Source organism: Arachis hypogaea, chromosome 20 (genome assembly GCF_003086295.3).
Source record: "Arachis hypogaea cultivar Tifrunner chromosome 20, arahy.Tifrunner.gnm2.J5K5, whole genome shotgun sequence".
NCBI classification, from domain to species: domain Eukaryota; kingdom Viridiplantae; phylum Streptophyta; class Magnoliopsida; order Fabales; family Fabaceae; genus Arachis; species Arachis hypogaea.
The window spans coordinates 51,334,100-51,341,901 of NC_092055.1; the positions used below are offsets into that span (position 1 = coordinate 51,334,100).

Sequence of the window (7,802 nt, forward strand, 5' to 3'; positions counted from 1 at the left end):
CTTCCATTGATGGGTTCTCAGGATCATAGGCTTCTTTTTCAGATGAAGCGTCCTTAGTACTGCCTGGTGCAGCTTGCATTCCAGACAGACTTTGAGAAATCATATTGACTTGCTGAGTCAATATTTTGTTCTGAGCCAATATGGCATTCAGAGTATCAATCTCAAGAACTCCTTTCTTCTGACTTGTCCCATTATTCATAGGATTCCTCTCAGAAGTGTACATGAATTGGTTATTTGCAACCATTTCAATGAGTTCCTGAGCTTCTGCAGGCGTCTTCTTCAGATGAAGAGATCCTCCAGCAGAGCTGTCCAATGACATCTTGGACAGTTCAGACAGACCATCATAGAAGATACCTATGATGCTCCATTCTGAAAGCATGTCAGAAGGGCACCTTCTGATCAATTGTTTGTATCTTTCCCAAGCTTCATAGAGGGATTCACCTTCCTTCTGTCTGAAGGTTTGGACTTCCACTCTAAGCTTACTCAATTTTTGAGGTGGAAAGAACTTTGCCAAGAAGGCATTGACTAGCTTTTCCCAAGAGTTCAGGCTTTCCTTAGGTTGTGAATCCAACTATATCCTAGCTCTGTCTCTTACAGCAAAAGGGAATAGCATAAGTCTATAGACCTCAGTGTCAACCCCATTGGTCTTGACAGTGTCACAGATTTGCAAGAATTCAGCTAAAAACTGATGAGGATCTTCTAATGGAAGTCCATGAAACTTGCAGTTCTGTTTTATCAGAGAAACTAATTGAGGCTTAAGCTCAAAGTTGTTTGCTCCAATGGCAGGGATAGAGATGCTTCTCCCATAGAAGTCGGGAGTAGGTGCAGTAAAGTCACCCAGCATCTTCCTTGCAATGTTGGCATTGTTGTTGTTTTCGGCTACCATATCTTCTTCTAGTTTGAAGATTTCTGTTAGGTCCTCTCCAGAGAGTTGTGCTTTAGCTTCTCTTAGCTTTCGCTTCAAGGTCCTTTCAGGTTCCGGGTCAGCCTCAAGAATGCATTTGTCTTTGCTCCTGCTCATATGAAAGAGAAGAGAACAAGAAAGTATGGAATCCTCTATGTCACAGTATAGAGATTCCTTGAGGTGTCAGAGGAAAAGAAGAATAGAAGGAGGAGGTAGAAGAATTCGAACTTATCAAGAGAGATAAAATTCGAATTATTGATAATGGAGGAGTGTTAGTCCTTAAATAGAAGGATGTGAGAAGTGGGGAAGAATTTTCGAAAATTAATTAAAAGATTTTAAAAAGAAATTTGAAAATTTGATTGAGATTTTCAAAAACTAAGATTGGGAAAGAAATAAAATGATTTTTGAAAAAGATTTTGAAATTAGAAAAAGATATGATTGAAAAAATTAATTTTGAAAAAGATGTGATTGAGAAGATATGATTGAAAAGTTATGGTTTTAAAAAGATATGATTGAAAAATAATTTTAAAAAGATTTGATTTTTAAAATTAATTACTTAGCTAACAATAAAAGAAATGATTCAAACATTAAACCTTTCTCAACAGAAAAGGCAACATACTTGAAATGTTGAACCCAATCATTAATTGTTAGCAAGTATTTTTGAAAATGGAAAGAAATTGATTTTGAAAGAGATATGATTGAAAAGATATGATTGAAAAGATATGATTTGAAAAAGATTTCATTTTGAAAAAAATGAAAACTTGAAAAAATGTGAATTAAAAACAAAATCTTTCCTCTAGTGTCATCCTGGCGTTAAACGCCCAGAATGGTGCCCATTCTGGCGTTTAACGCCCAAATCTCTACCTTTTTGGGCGTTAAACGCCCAGCCAGGTACCCTGGCTGGCGTTTAAACGCCAGTTTTCCTTCTTCACTGGGCGTTTTGAACGCCCAGCTTTTTCTGTTTGATTCCTCTACTGAATGTTCTGAATCTTCAATTCTCTGTATTATTGACTTGAAAAGACATAGTTTTAAAAAATATTTTTGAATTTTTTTGATGATGAGAAACAATAAAAATGCAACTAAGATCAAATAAACAATGCATGCAGGACACCAAACTTAAAAATTTTCATGTAGGAGGCACTAACAAATTGAGAATGCATATGAGAAACAGCAAAACACACTAAACAAGAGAATTTAAAGATCAGAGCAAGGAAATCATCAAGAACAACTTGAAGATAAATGAAGACACATGCATGTAATTTTCAAAAAATGCAAGAAAAATAGAAACATGAAATTGACACCAAACTTAAAAATTAATACTAGACTCAAACAAGAAACATAAAATATTTTTGGTTTTATGATTTTATAAATTTTTTGTGGTTTTTTCGAGAATTATATTGAGGAGAAAATAAAGAGAATCAAAACTTTTAATAAGAATTCTAGGAATCATTGCAATGCTAGTCTAAGACTCCGGTCCAGGAATTAGACATGGCTTACTAGCCAGCCAAGCTTTCAATGAAAGCTCCGGTCCAAAACACTAGACATGGCCAATGGCCAGCCAAGCTTTAGCAGATCATTGCTTTTAATAGCAAAATTGATAGAAATCAACAAGCTCTTGTGATGATAAGTTGAAATCTCGGTCCAAAAGATTAGACATGACTTCTCAGCCAGCCAGACTTCAACAAATCATCATGAAACTCTAGAATTCATTCTTAAAAACTGTGAAGAACAAAATAGAAAATCTTTTTGTATTTTTTTGAATAATTTTTTTTCGAAAAATAAAAAGGAAAAGTACCTAATCTAAGCAACAAGATGAACCGTCAGTTGTCCAAACTCGAACAATCCCCGGCAACGGCGCCAAAAACTTGGTGGGCGAAATTTTGATCATCAATGGCGCCATCAACATGGTACGTGCAATTGTAATCTCAACTCTTTATCACAACTTCGCACAACTAACCAGCAAGTGCACTGGGTCGTCCAAGTAATAAACCTTACGCGAGTAAGGGTCGATCCCACGGAGATTGTTGGTATGAAGCAAGCTATGGTCATCTTGTAAATCTCAGTCAGGCGGATTCAAATGGTTATGGAGGATGAATGATTAAAAGATAAATAAAACATAAAATAAAGATAGAGATACTTATGTAATTCATTGGTGAGAATTTCAGATAAGCGTATGAAGATGCTTTGTCCCTTCCGTCTCTCTGCTTTCCTACTGTCTTTATCCAATCCTTCTTACTCCTTTCCATGGCAAGCTGTATGTTGGGCATCACCGTTGTCAGTGGCTACAATCCCGTCCTCTCAGTGAAAATGTTCAACGCACTCTGTCACAGCACGGCTATTCATCTGTCGGTTCTCGATCATGTCGGAATAGAATCCAGTGATTCTTTTGCGTCTGTCACTAACGCCCCACAATCACAAGTTTGAAGCTCGTCACAGTCATTCAATCCTTGAATCCTACTCAGAATACAACAGACAAGGTTTAGACCTTCCGGATTCTCAAGATTGTCGCCATCAATTCTAGCTTATACCACGAAGATTATGATTAAGGAATCCAAGAGATAAACACTCAATCGAAGGTAGAACGGAGGTGGTTGTCAGGCACACGTTCATAAGTGAGAATGATGATGAGTGTCACGGATCATCACATTCATCAAGTTGAAGAACAAGTGATATCTTAGAACAAGAACAAGCTGAATTGAATAGAAGAACAATAGTAATTGCATTGATACTCGAGGTATAGCAGAGCTCCACACCTTAATCTATGGTGTGTAGAAACTCCACCATTGAAAATACATAAGAACATGGTCTAGGCATGGCCATGAGGCCAGCCCCAAAACGTGATCTAAGGTAGCATAGAACTACTCAAAGATTCCTCTTCGATTCTCTTAATACAATAGCAAAAGGTCCTATTTATAGAGAACTAGTAGCTTAGGATTTACAAAAAGGAGTAAATGACGTAAATATCCACTTCCGGGCCCACTTGGTGTGTGCTTGGGCTGAGCATTGAAGCATTTTCGTGTAGAGACTTTTCCTGGAGTTAAACGCCAGCTTTTGTGCTAGTTTGGGCGTTTAACTCCCACTTTGGTGCCAGTTCTGGCGTTTAACGCTGGGAATTCTTGAGCTGACTTTGAACGCCGGTTTGGGCCATCAAATCTCAGGCAAAGTATGGACTATTATATATTGCTGGAAAGTCCAGGATGTCTACTTTCCAACTCAATTGAGAGCGCGCCAATTGGGCTTCTGTAGCTCCAGAAAATCCACTTTGAGTGCAGGGAGGTCAGAATCCAACAGCATCTGCAGTCCTTTTCAGCCTCTGAATAAGATTTTTGCTCAGGTCCCTCAATTTCAGCCAGAAAATACCTGAAATCACAGAAAAACATACAAACTCATAGTAAAGTCCAGAAAAGTGAATTTTAAATAAAAACTAACAAAAATATAATAAAAACTAACTAAAACATGCTAAAAACATACTAAAAACAATGCCAAAAAGCATATAAATTATCCGCTCATCAGTGTTCTGACCCATGATCCAAGGAACTGTCGGGTTAAGGGCGATCCTCGCCTTTACTGCATCCCAATCAAATCGCATAAAGCGCATATCCTCCTCAGCTTTCTGATAACCATCTGTCTGATCAGTCTTAGGCAGAAGTTTCAGAACATCTTCTATCGCCTCCTCAGTAACCAGAATCTGCTTCCCTCTGAGTTCACTGCATCTAGGGAAGTTTTGAAGTAGTTGCAGTAGAATTCCCTAACCCAAGATGCATTGACCTCTATCAGGTTTCTCTCCAGGAAGAACCAGCCTCTTTGTTTGATTTGATCAGAGGTGTACTGCTAGAGTTCTTCTGGGATCTTCAAAGTTCTCTCCAGTTATAGGTTCCTGGAGGTTGCAAACACCGGATACTTAAGCTCACAGTATCGGTTTGCAAATTTAATCGGATCAGTGGCGGGAAGTAGCTGGTCGGCCTTCTCCTGCGGGGTGAAATTTTTTCTCCCGCCAGGAGGCATCATGCATGAGATCTATGATAGACAAAGATGATTCTCCTCTTTTACGTTTGCCAGTGGTAGCCTTTCCTTTTCCCTTTCTCTGGGAATCTGACATCCTGGAAGGCCGTAGAATGAGATTAGGCAGAAAGGTGGCTGGCGGTGATGGTGACTGGGTGGTGGTGGTTGGATTGGAGAAGAGAGAAGGGAGGGGAGGGGGTTCAGGGGGGCACGATAATAGGGTTTCGCGTGACCTGGGGGGGTTATAAATTTGAATCCACGCGGCTGCGTGGGGTACGCGGTCGCGTGGCTGGTGCGAAATGGGGGTGATGCGATCGCATGGGTCGCGCGATCGCATGGAAGGGATAAAAGGGGTTAGGACGCGATCGCCTGGGGCATGCGATCGCATCGCTGGAATTTATGCTAAACGCACGAATCCAGCGTCGTTCCAGCCCAACTCTCTGTCTCCTTTTGGGATTTGTGCAATCCATGCGATGCGATCGTGTCGCTCACGCGGTCGCGTGGGATTGATTGTGTGCAAGTGACACGATCGCGTCAGGCACGCGATTGCGTGGGTCATTTTGTGCTAGACGCACAATGGCCGCACAATTCCAGCCCAATTTTTTGGACGTTGGATCCTTACGCCGATTTCCAGGTCATGCAGCCGCGTGGAGGACGCGGTCGCGTGGAAAGTGTATTTCGCCATTGACGCGATCGCATGGATGATGCGGTCGCGTCGCGCACCCCTTTTTTTTGTGCAGAATGCGGAATTCAATATGTAGAATGTACTGCTTAATGTGAATGCTATGCATGATTTCAGGTTCAATAAAATAAAATAAAATTTAAAAACAAACAAAACTAAATAAAATTAAAATTGCAAAAGGAACGATCATACCATGGTGGATTGTCTCCCACCTAGCACTTTTAGTTAAAGTCCTTAAGTTGGAAATTGGAAGAGCTTCCTGCTATGGCGGCTTATGCTTAAATTCATCCAGAAATCTCCACCAATGCTTGGAATGCCAATAGCCTCCGGGGTCCCAAACTAGGCATGTAAAGCTTCTGAGCAGCTTCAAACAGAGTCTCAGGCTCCCGGGGTGACGAATGTCAGAATAGAATCCATGATCCCAAGCCTTGTTTTTAAATCCGCCTCCGTCTTGATCTATATTTTTCCATCCGGGCGGTTTAGAAAGTAAATTCTCACTATAGTGACCAAACGTTTTCCGAGATCCATTCGATTGAACATGATACCCATCCGTGCACTTCAAGTTGAAGCGTGGAACCTTATTGAACCTTGTACACCAGCTCTGAGCACGAGCCATTTCCCTCTTATTCTTAAAGCCACAGAGAGCTCTAAGCTGGCCATCTGTTTCAAGCAAACCATATTCAAGTGAAAAAGTAAAGTTAAAGGTTAAGGATTGTACCAACTTGAAGCTTGTATTGGGCGGTAATGGCCTTGGGGTAAGTGTTTCTAGTGGTTTTGTAAGTTCTACTCCCTTGTGCTCTTCTGTGAATTCCTCCACTTCTTCGTAAGATTCTTCAAATGCATCTGTATCCTGGTCAAAGTCTTCTATGTCTTCCTCATCACTCGAGTCATAGATTGGAGGTTGAGAGAAATCTACCTCTGCATCATCTTCGTATTCATTTGGGGAAGATTCTTCGATCTCAGAGAATTCACTTGCGGATGCAAGTTCATTACTAAGAGAGCTTGACTTATGACTATCATCATCAAGGGAATTTGTGTCCTGGGTTATTCCGTCTAGTTCTTCATAAACGACTTGTCTTGGAGATTGTGCAATATCCTCCTCAGCATCAACTGTAACATCCTTGACGGAGTTCTCCTCAACTATGGATTCCCATGGAGGTTCAGCGTCTCCTAGATCTTCAACCAACTCTTCTTCTTGTACAATGACAGCTTCTTCTACTTGTTCTAGTACGAATTCATGCTCTGTCTTGTCCACTGGAGTTTCTAGTGTCTCCTTCATACTACGCTCTTCATTAGATTGTCCACATGGGGCTGTGGTTGGTCCTTGAATGTTCATGCGTCTAGAAGCTAATTGAATTACTGCTTGCTCCAGTTGTCGAATGGTTGTTTGAAGTTTATTTACTGTTGCCTTGAGGCGAACCTCTGATTCTCGGGGTGATGGATTTGGACATAAAACATAGGGAAGTGGTGGTGCTTGGGAGTGATTGGATTGGAACTGGGGTAGGAAAGGATCATACGGTGGCGAATGGTGAAGAGAAGCTTGTGAGTGTGGTGGTTCGAGGTTATGTTGAGAGGATGGTCTATAGGCACGGGGTGGGGCTTGTTGGTAGTCACAAGGTTGTCCACCATATCTATCAGCTGGGTATGCATTGTAGAATGGTCATTGTCCATGATATCTTGGAGGGTGTTGTTGCCTGAAGGATTGATTAGATCCTCTTGGCTCCATCCATCCTTGATTGGTTTGACCTTGATACATATTCCTGTTGTAACTTCTATTTCCTTCAACAAAGTTAGACCCAAACTCAAAGCGAGAGGGGTGAGAATTCATAGTAGCAAATAAAATTAAAAAGGAAAAACAAAAATAAATAAACAAGCAAAAGAAAAATATTTACAATAACCAATAATAAGGCACACGTTAGCAGTTCCCCGGCAACGGCGCCATTTTGGCGTTAGAGATTTTTGCCAGTAAAGAATGTCATAAAAACAGTCGCGTTGTAGATATAGTTTCTAAACCAACAAAAATCCCTTTCGTACAAACGTTTTGGTTGTCACAAGTAACAAACCCCTTAAAAATTGATAACCGAAGTATTCAAACCTCGGGTCGTCTTCTCAAGGAACTACAGGGAAGTATGTTCTTATTATTGGTTATGGAGATTGTAAATTTGGGGTTTCAAGAATGAGGAACAAATATGTCAAATAATTTAAATGGAAATT

General features: G+C 40.5%; 1 non-coding gene across 1 annotated transcript; it reads left to right on the forward strand.

The window, feature by feature from the left end:
- Positions 1-373: 373 nt before the first annotated feature.
- On the forward strand, positions 374-481 carry LOC112787989 (small nucleolar RNA R71). Its single transcript, XR_003195372.1, has one exon. It is a non-coding gene; the product is annotated as a small nucleolar RNA R71 (small nucleolar RNA).
- The last annotated feature ends 7,321 nt before the right edge of the window (positions 482-7,802 follow it).